Source organism: Phocoena phocoena, chromosome 9, assembly GCF_963924675.1.
Source record: "Phocoena phocoena chromosome 9, mPhoPho1.1, whole genome shotgun sequence".
Classification (NCBI taxonomy): Eukaryota; Metazoa; Chordata; class Mammalia; order Artiodactyla; family Phocoenidae; genus Phocoena; species Phocoena phocoena.
Genome location: NC_089227.1, coordinates 38362540 through 38372671, shown reverse-complemented (window position 1 = coordinate 38372671; position 10132 = coordinate 38362540). Strand labels below are relative to the sequence as shown.

Genomic DNA, 10132 nt, shown 5'->3' with positions numbered 1-10132 from the left:
TGGAGGTGTGAGAAGAGGTTGCTAAAACTTCTGTAGTGAAGGAGCCTCTGAGGAGAGTAACACGAGTGCCTGTCAATTTTTTTTTTCTAAATCAATGTTTTTAATAAAGGGAAATGTGCTTCTGAGAGAAAGTAACTGAGCTTGTTGGTTTGTAGTCCTTTCAACACTACAACCTGATTATTTAGCTGAGAGTAATTACTGAGATCAATACCATTCAGTAACTCTCTGTATTTAGGCAAAAAGAAGCCTCACTGGTGTTTCCTTTTAGAAGAGATACATCCACTGAGATGAAAGGCCCAACTTGATTTTTCATGAGACGCTTTTACTTTGATTTTCATTTTCTTCATGTCGGCATGCCTTGTGGGACTGTGTTTTATTGCAAACCTTTTGCACCAGCCAGCATATTCACACATAAATGGGTGCTTTTCCTCAGGCAGAGAGAAAATATGGCTCTTGAGACCAAGCATGTTGCACAGCCACGATGGTCTTCTCTTGGACACTGACACACATTCCTTTCCGGGACACGAGTTTTCACGTGTTGCTTACCCTCACCTCTCTGCTTGAATGTTTTCTGGCATACTTCACATGTTATTTTCTTTATAGCGGGTTTCTCTCAAATGTTTTTGCCACAATGAACATCCCTTTTGACATAACGTGGCTCTCGTAGACTTTTCTTCTCATCGTTTCAGACTGCCGGGTGAAACAAAGTGCTTGCCATTTCTTTCAGGGTTTCACTTGAACAGTGATTCATTTTTCTGCTGGCACTGATGGATTTCTAGCTGCTGATGTTCTTAAAGGTCTTCTTACAACCTTCAAACTGGCATACGTATTGTTTTTGCTGATTTTCATGTTTGCACTCAAAATGCTTCTTCAAGCTTGATTTTGTTGAATTTTTATTTTTTTATTATTATTTTTTTTTTGCGGTACGTGGGCCTCTCACTGTTGTGGCCTCTCCCGTTGTGGAGCACAGGCTCCGGATGCGCAGGCTCAGCGGCCACGGCCCACGGGCCCAGCCGCTCCACGGCATGTGGGATCTTCCCGGACCGGAGCACGAACCCGCGTCCCCTGCATCGGCAGGCGGACGCTCAACCACTGCGCCACCAGGGAAGCCCTGAATTTTTATTTTTAAAAATGTTTTTGGCCTCACGGCGCAGCTTGTGGGATCCTAGTTCCCTAACCATGGACTGAACCTAGGCCCTCGGCAGTGAGAGCACAGAGACCTAACCACTGGAGCACCAGGGAATTCCCTTGTGTTGAATTTTTAATCACAACCACTCTCGGAAGAATAAATAGCTGTTCTCCCATGTGGATCAGGATGTGGCATCTCCCAGGGTAGTCCCTGGTGATGGCTTGGCTACACTCTTCATTATCACAAACCCATGCCCTCTCCCCATGTGCTTGCACAGGTGCATATCTAGCTTTCAGGCCTACTGCGATTGGCTCTGGAGTCTGGTAAGGAGCAAAAGAACCTCCTGGGGACCATGGGGAGTGGGGGAGGGAGCAAGGGCAGGGGTGGGGTGGGGCTGGGCTACTGCCTATCCCAGTGAACAACATCTGCATAGAACACGTCAGTGACGGGCAGGAAGGACACTGCCCCCGAAATCAAAGCCAGGCACCCCAGGGAGCACCGTGCAGGGCCAAGAAGACAATCACACGTGTGGCCCCTTGTGGTCACCATGTTCAGGCAGCCAAGACTCTGGCCAGAGTGAACCACTCTGGACCAACCCCACATACTACCCAGGTGTACATTCTGGAATGTTTCCCCGTGGGGCCTATCGATGTTAATTTGGACCAGTTTTATAGCCTTTTGTTGGAGGGGGCCCCATTCAAGGCAGGCTGATTAGTAAGTAACAGTATCAGAGTAAGTAGAATCTCTACACAAGGACTATATTGGCTCCAGAATGCAACACTGACTAAACGATGCTGGAGTTTTATGTCCTTAATGAGTGTGTTAACAAACGTCCTTAAAGGAGGATATCATCGCTGGAATATCATATCCGTGCTGATGGAGAACAGTGGATGCAGTTAGATGTTGTCTGCAGAGATTGTGTACAATTGCAAAGAGGTCCTTACTCTAGAAGGTGGCTGGAAAAGGTGCATTGCTTCCCTTGGGGGCGAAGGCAAACTGATGCTGAGAAGCTGTTAAAATAGGCACTGAAGAGAACATATTAGCCAAACCTTTTACTATCAAAATATTTACTGGTTGTTAATTGGATGACATCAGTAATTTTAATAATATCGGGTATTGGGAATGGGGACCTTAATGGATGGGACCATAGTATTAAAGTTGCAGGAATCCACTGTGAGGCATTATTCTTTTTTTTTTTTTTCCTTCAATTTTTGAAGCTTTAAGAACAGGCGAATTTGCCTATTAAATGGAGAGGCGGTGGACATAATCACCCCTTTATTAATTAGGTCTTATATGAAGTTTGAGTTCTTGAAGGCCCTGTTTTAACTTAAATTGGACCACTTTAATATTTTAACTGGGTCTTTTTCTGTCAAGCCAGTTTCTAAGTGCCAAAGACTTTACTTAGCTTCAATTTATTACTCATTATTTCAGAGTGTCTATTTCCAATATAGAATATTTTAGGGCAATAGATATTACGACTATGGGAAACTTAGTCGGGACTCTAACATAAAATAAGGAATACCCTTTTTTCCTGTATTTTATGTTTAGTTACTCTCCTAGGGTTATAGGGAGTTCCATGTTTAAATTTAGTAGGATCTTCTGATAAAACTGTAATATGGGATCCAGTATGATTAAATCTATGAAGCTTTGTCAACTGGTGCATTTTAGCAGTTGTTAAAGTTAATTTAGCACCTATGCTGTAGAGGCAGAAAAGGCAATCAGCACCCTTTTTATCTTTTTGTCATAGAAATTATTTTAGTAAATTTTGGATTTTCAATTGTTTTAAGTTATGGACCTTTGTTTAAAAAATATTATACACACACACATATATAATTCATTTTTTATTTTCTCCCTCTGTATCTAGGTTTTTTTCCTTTCATTCCATTATTTTCCCTCTGTTTTGGGCTTCTAGGCACCTATGCCTGTGTTTTCAGTTTGTCTCTGTCTGATCACTCAGTGTAAAGCATGTAGGTGGTTATAGGAAACGAGGGGTAGGGGCTCATGGCCTGCCTTTAGGCAGCCGGCTCTTACTCCAGGCCTTCCCAGTCCACCCCTAGAGGACTAGGGTTTGCAGCCTCTCCTTGGGACAGTGCAGTAAGACCCAGTGTCAGAAGTATCAGTCCCTTCGCATGTTATGTTGGGGCGCTTACTAAGGCCCAAGCACAATGGTTAGTGGTCTTGTATTATTTAAGTAATTGGATACCTGGCAGGTGTTCTGAAGGGGGTTGCTGGGATGAAATCTTTGTTTCCTTGAGCCAGAGGGCCCCTCTGGATTACATGTTGGGTGGCTGGTCTTAGAAGGTGCAGCCTGTGATATTCCTGACAGTCTAGGGAGCATAAAGCTCTCTGTGGACAGCAAGGAGATACGCAGCAACAAAGAGAGGTAGGTGCTACCCACACCTGAGCAACATCAAAATGACACCCAGCTGCCATTTCTCTCCCATGGTGGGAGCCCAGCCAACATCTTCCTGCACAGGAGTCCCCTGAAACACACAGACCAACCAGAGTTCTGCCCCAAATAATGATGAAGAAACACCACCACCATCAAGGAGAGTCCCCTGGAATAGGTCTCTGCCAAACACAGACTGTGACTAAAAGCAGAACCACCAAATCTTCCAGCCTGGAAAGCACAGCTCAAGTAGCCTCAGGCTGCAAGACCAAAGCCCAAGCTCAAATTCCATCCCAAACTGCTCTCCCTGTGGTCTAGAGCCAATTAGTGAGCCAAGAGCAGTCTCGAAAGAAGTTATCCAAGAGTCAGTAGTTGTGGCCATAGTGCCAACTGTATTATAAGACTTTAAGAATTCTTTTGATGGTGGGATACAACACACTGATTCAAGCAGATGAAAGGCTGAATGTTTTGTTACTTAATGCTACTGAGAGAGATGGCTGCTGGGCAGGGCCACACAGGGAATGACACTCAGGGAGGGAGTCACAGCAAACTAGAGTTGTGGGGTGCAGCTAGGTAGGCAGCTTTGGCAAGCAGTGTGGGGTTAGTTAGGTTTTGCAGGCTTCCTGAGGACTGGCTGATTTGAATCATTTAGTGTAGGGCTTATCCCTAGTCTGGTACTTGCAGTGATTAGGGTGATGCCACGTGGCCCAGAGTATGAGCGCCTGGTAAGTGAAGTTAACTTTTCAGAGCACACGGTGGGCTCTAGCAAAGCGCATCCTACACTCAGAGGCCGACAGCAGCCGCACTGAAAGCCTGGCACTGGATAAATATCCAGGTCCCTTCACAATTTATAGGCACCTAGAGATTTAATTTAAAAAATTTGTTTAATGATTGACAAAGGCCTATTTTTTTTTCCATTTCTTGGCACATAAACTGCATGTTTAAATTAGGCACAATTTTCTTAATTACTTTTTTATAAACATGAAATACTGGTTCATTTGACGAGATTCCAGAATTTTCTAAAATTCCAATAAAATACGGAGAAATGATGTCAGCTCTTAAAAACCTCCCATATGAGTGTTCATTTTGAAGCCTTAAGAGAGTTACTGAATTTCACAAAGTGCTATATTTGTAATGAACCTGCTGACTAAGGAAATCTTACCACAGATTAATTCAGCAGGGTTAGGCAAAAATAAAATATCATAGTTTCCCTACTCTTGGTCAGTTTTTAAATGTTTCTAAAAAATTAACAGACACACTCCAATAAATGTAAGTTTTAGGGCTTATAGCAGCCAAATTAATATAGCAACCCAATATAACATTAACAGGCTACTACGATGATTTTATGTAGAGTTGTGCAAAGTAACTTCAATTACATACTTCATACTGCTCAGCAATCCATCTGTGTTAATCTAGAAACTTCATCTCTCAATTTCCCCAATTATTACTTCAATTTTTTTTTCTCTTTCCCTCCTTCCTCTTTCTTTCCTGTTACATTAGAGGCAGTTTTTCTTTTCCTATCTAGGGTAACTCCTCCCATCTGTGTGTTTGGACCCCATTATAATTTTTCAATAGTATTACCCAACTTCCCTTTCCTGAATATTCAACCAAACCTTCTCAACTAGATCTTTTCCATCTATATGGAATCATTCCTACGCCTCTATCCCATATCATCCTTACTTACAGCCCTATCTCTCTGCCATTCCACTGTTAATCTCTTTTAAAAAAATTATGTTTTGCTGTCTTTGTTTTTTCATCTCCTATACATTTACTAACGTAATTTATGCCAACACAGCTTTTGTACCATTTATTTATGGAACAATCCTTCCTAAGGTCATCAATGGCCTCCATTTTTTGGCCCCAGGCCAAATCTAGGGGACATTTTTAGTGCTCATTTCATTGATTTCTCGGCAGCATCTGGCACTGCTAACTGTTTACTCTTTCTTGTATTACCCTCTTACTTTAGCTCCCATGATGCAATACTCTTGTACAATGCCAGAATTAAAGTACCTGAGCGAAAGCAACATCAGTAGGAATTTAAGAAGAAAAGAGATGAAACACATCACCAGCAAACCTGATGACTGTTGCATAGACTATCCACCAAAGTCCCTTCTCCTTTCTTTAGTAGTAACTGGACATAATATGACCAGTTCATTACATTTTTCAGCTTCTCTTGCAGCTCGCTGTGGCCATTTGCTGAAATTCCCCCCAAAGTTAGGTAAGAAGCACTACAATGGTCCTATGAAACTTCCCACATATCCTGCTCTGTGCTCTTACCTGTTTCGTGGGGGCAAGTCGAACATGGCAAAGATATAGTCAGCTCAGATCTCTGAACGACTAAGTGAAGCAGAGATAACCCCCTTTCACTGTCATAAACATACATCTCCTTGGGCTGAAAAATTTTCCCACAGACTTTAATGTACATCAGAAACACCTGGAAAGTTTAACACACATTGCTGGCCCTCTACACCAGAGTTTCTGATTCAGCAGATCTAGAGTGGGGCTCGAGAATCTACTTTCCTGACAATTTTCTTTCTTATACTTTGAGAAGTGCTGTCCTAGACTACTACGCAAAAAGAAACAAAAGTCTTTTATGTCTCTTTTTTCAGCCATTAAATTCGGAGTCTATTGCTAAAGGACTTAAGCTTCCCCTATCTAATTCAGAAATGATTACGGAAACATGATCAAAATTATCTTATTTTCATGCTGGTACGAGTAGCCAATTTGACACAAAATACAACAACCTTGGAAGCACATTGAGCGACTGGGAAATGGGTCAAATTGTCTAAGTTCTCTGTTTTGTCATCTTCCTACAGATTGTCCTATTTCCCCTAAAACTGACCTCCAGCTTCTAGGCCACAATACCGTCCAAAGATGCTCAAATGTGTAAATAATTAAGGAATTAAGGCTTAGAGCAGAAGAAATAGGGAGACAAAAAATGGAGGGGAAAAGGTACTTCACAAAGCAACATGATTGTGAATTTTGAAACTAAAAAATATTTAGAAAAATAAAATTCATTCCAAAATTTATTTGGTATTTTTGGGTGGGAGTATCTGGGGTTGGGGAAAGAATGTGTATGCTATTTGGAACCAGGATACAAATTACAAATGCTCTCCAGAGAGAATGGGTATACTGGAGAGGAGTCAGCAGAAATGGTCAGTGATTCAAATCCTGTAACTGAGCAGATGAGAAACCTTGGACTACTGAGTTCAACCACACGGGGAGTGATCTAGACAAGCCCTAAGATCCCAACCAGATTTGACAATCTGACTCTGTTGCTGAACTGCTTATTTTATAACAGGGAAAAGAATAGATCTTTACCATCCTGCAATGACACATATATAGTAGGCTGAAAGCATTTTTGATGGACAGATATGCTTTTCATGACATTTAACTAGAATAGCGAGAGAATTCCATCCTTAAACCTGACATATTTCAGTTTAAACGCCTTGGATTTTTTTTCTTTTTTGGTGGGGGAATAAAATTTGAAGCTTGAAACGGAAAGTTGAGACATGCTGATTCTTATAATTTCCAAGTAGTACAGGAAAGGGAAGAGAGCTTTCCTTCTTTAAAGACAGTTTGTATGACAGCTTTACTAATATTTAGTGTTTAAATTTGCCTCAGGTTTAGGAGACGCTTTTATTTAATTATCTTCTAAATGTCCTAAGGCCACTTAATGACTGAACATAGGTTTTCCCTTTCCCATTGTGATTCTCCATCTATTTCATATAACCATGATTGAGTTATTTAAATCGACAGTCTCTTTATTGGATGACATTCAAGACACCTTAAATTTTTCAAGAAACCATTCAGACAAAGTAATGACTCCTTTACTCCTTCTCTCCTTAGGTTAAAAGCATAAACCCTAAAGAAACAAAAATATTGGGGTTTTTTTTCACTATTTCTTTTTTTAAAATTTTATTTAGTATTTATTTTTTGGGCTGCACTGAGTCTTTGTTGCTGTGTGCGGGCTTTCTCTAGTTGTGGCTAGTGGGGGCTACTCTTCCTTGTGGTGCGTGGGCTTCTCATTGCGGTGCGTGGGCTTCTCATTGCGGTGGCTTCTCTTGTCGCGGAGCACGGGCTCTAGGTGCGTGGGCTTCGGGAGTTGCTGCACTTGGGTTGAGTAGTTGCAGCACGCGGGCCCTAGAGCATGCAGACTTCAGTAGTCACAGTGCGTGGGCTCACTGCAACTACGGTGAGTAGCAGTAGTTGGGGCAAGTGGACTCAGTAGTTGTGGCTTGCAGGCTCTAGAGCGCAGGCTCAGTAGTTGTGGCTCATGGGTTTAGTTGCTCTGTGGCATGTGGGATCTTCCTGGACCAGGGAACAAACCCATGTCCCCTGCACTGGCAGGCAGATTCTTAACCACTGTGCCACTAGGGAAGTCCCAAATATTGTCTTTGTGTTATCAAAGATACTCTAAATTTTGCTCCTAAAAGTATATCTTATAACTTCTCATCATCCCATGTCTCTCTCCCGTTTGACTATTACATGAGAAAATGGAAAAATTTCCAAGCAAGAACAAAGTGTGGCAAGTTAGGCAAACCAGAAATTGAAACAATAAAATGAGAAAACACCTACCAAGGAAATCTAAAGTTAATCTGATTTTGTAAAGCAGGAAGAGAACTGACAGATGACCACTAAAGTCACTGCACTGTACAATGTATTATAGAAGCACATTCAATGGAAATAAAAGATACGAGAGACTAAATTCTCATGTTAGTGTGATTTCTAAGGATATCAGAGCCCAGAAAACCTGAAAGCAATATGGGAGGTCTGATCTCAAGCCCTAACTGTTCTATCCCACATCTTACGAGATTGACTGGTTTACGGAGTGAACTAAATTTGATGGAAATGTGTTCTGGAAGTCTCTTTATTTTTAAGCAACGATTCCACTTGTCATTCCTTTTTGATGCTTCCCTGCTCCCTGATGGAACATTATACAAGTCTCATAACTTCCAAGTCACTTCTATTTCCTCTTCAATCATTATGACTCACCCTCAGTCAACTTTATTCAAAAGATCAATCCAGTCTAAATCAGAGCTTCAATCTCTAATTCTATTCAAAGCTTGTTTCTCCTCCACAACTCAAGACTGGCCCATGGCTCAAAGTCTTCCCGTGAGAAAAGGCATTTTTACTTCACTTTCCTTTATCCTTCTCCTCCTTCCTTTTCTGCTTCCTCTTGTACTGAGGTGAGAAAGGGGGAATTGGAGGAAGAGGGGCAACAGTCTTTCCTTATATTTTTGTAGTCAGGCCTTTGTTGTCTTTCATGACAGCATTCCTATATGTTTGCTCTCTTAGGGCATATGTGTGGACTTTTCAGAGGGCCGGGGGGGATCTCCACAATGCATAGGATTGTAGTGTGGAAGCTAGGCTCTGGGGACTCTTGTTGGCAGCTTCCCTCTTTCACGGGGCACATTTAAGAAGACTTGAGCTGGGCTACTCTATTCTGCATCCATTGGCCTATGAACCCTTGTCATTTCCAACAGCAGGAATGCAAGCCACTTCACCCCCTCAGGTCTCTCTGCAATGGTGGACTGTTCTACCTTTTCTCCTACCCACAGAAGACTCCAGGCAATAAACAGGCCTAAGTCTTCATGTACATGAATGCTTCCCCTCTGCCCAGATTCCATTAAGCAATGTCTCACGTTCAACTACAAGGGAAGTTGCAAGATGAGGCTGAGGTTTTATGCCTCTTAAAGCATTCAACCATGGTGTGCTGTAGTCTGCTTTTCTTAGAGACACTGCCAGTCTCTGTACGCTTTTCTTAGGTCACCTTCCCTTGGGAGGGAAAGAGTCTCCATGTCCCAGTATTTTCTTCTGAGCTCCCAGCTCAACAACCCAGATGAATCCCATCTCCATAAACTCTTCTAGACCTTATTTAGGCTGAATGGGATGTGAGCGTGAAGGTCAACAGAACCGTGTTAAGTGAATATGAAGAAGCATATGGCACAGTACCTTCTATTTTATCAAAGCAACAAGGAAGCGTCAGAGGGGAGGCAAGTCCATTTAAGACAAGGGATCTGATTTGAGGATGACACACCAAAAATAAGCCACATGGACTACGATCACTTCCCTCACTTACCTCCAGAAAAGAGGACTGGGTGCTGTGCATCCGCTTGATGGCCTCCTCTAAAGAATTATCGTCACGTTATATATACGACCAAATGTAAAACCGATAGCTAGTGGGAAGCAGTCACATAGCAAGGGAGATCAGCTCAGTGCTTTGTGCCCACCTAGAGGGGTGGGATAGGGAGGGTGGGAGGGAGACGCAAGAGGGAAGAGATATGGGGATATATGTGTATGTATAGCTGACTCACTTTGTTATACAGCAGAAACTAACACACCATTGTAAAGAAATTATACTCCAATAAAGATGTTAAAAAAAAAAGAATTATTGTCACAGAATTTTCAGCTGTTTTACCCCACTAATACTGATACTCAATCATTCTAAGCCTACAGCACTAGACTTTGGAATGATCTCATACCCCAGTAAGCACTGTCATTGCTGCACAATCTTGCTAGAATTACCTTGTTGACAGTGTTAGGTCCGTTTTGCTGAGAAGGAAGCAGAGCACTTCTGGGTTGACGAGTGCTATCGGAGGTCTAATTCATGA

At 42.1% G+C, this 10132-nt stretch overlaps 1 pseudogene; it reads right to left on the bottom strand.

Moving 5' to 3' along the window:
- Window positions 1-248: 248 nt before the first annotated feature.
- LOC136127895 (transcription factor IIIA-like) lies at window positions 249-1483 on the bottom strand (annotated as a pseudogene).
- Window positions 1484-10132: the final 8649 nt, after the last annotated feature.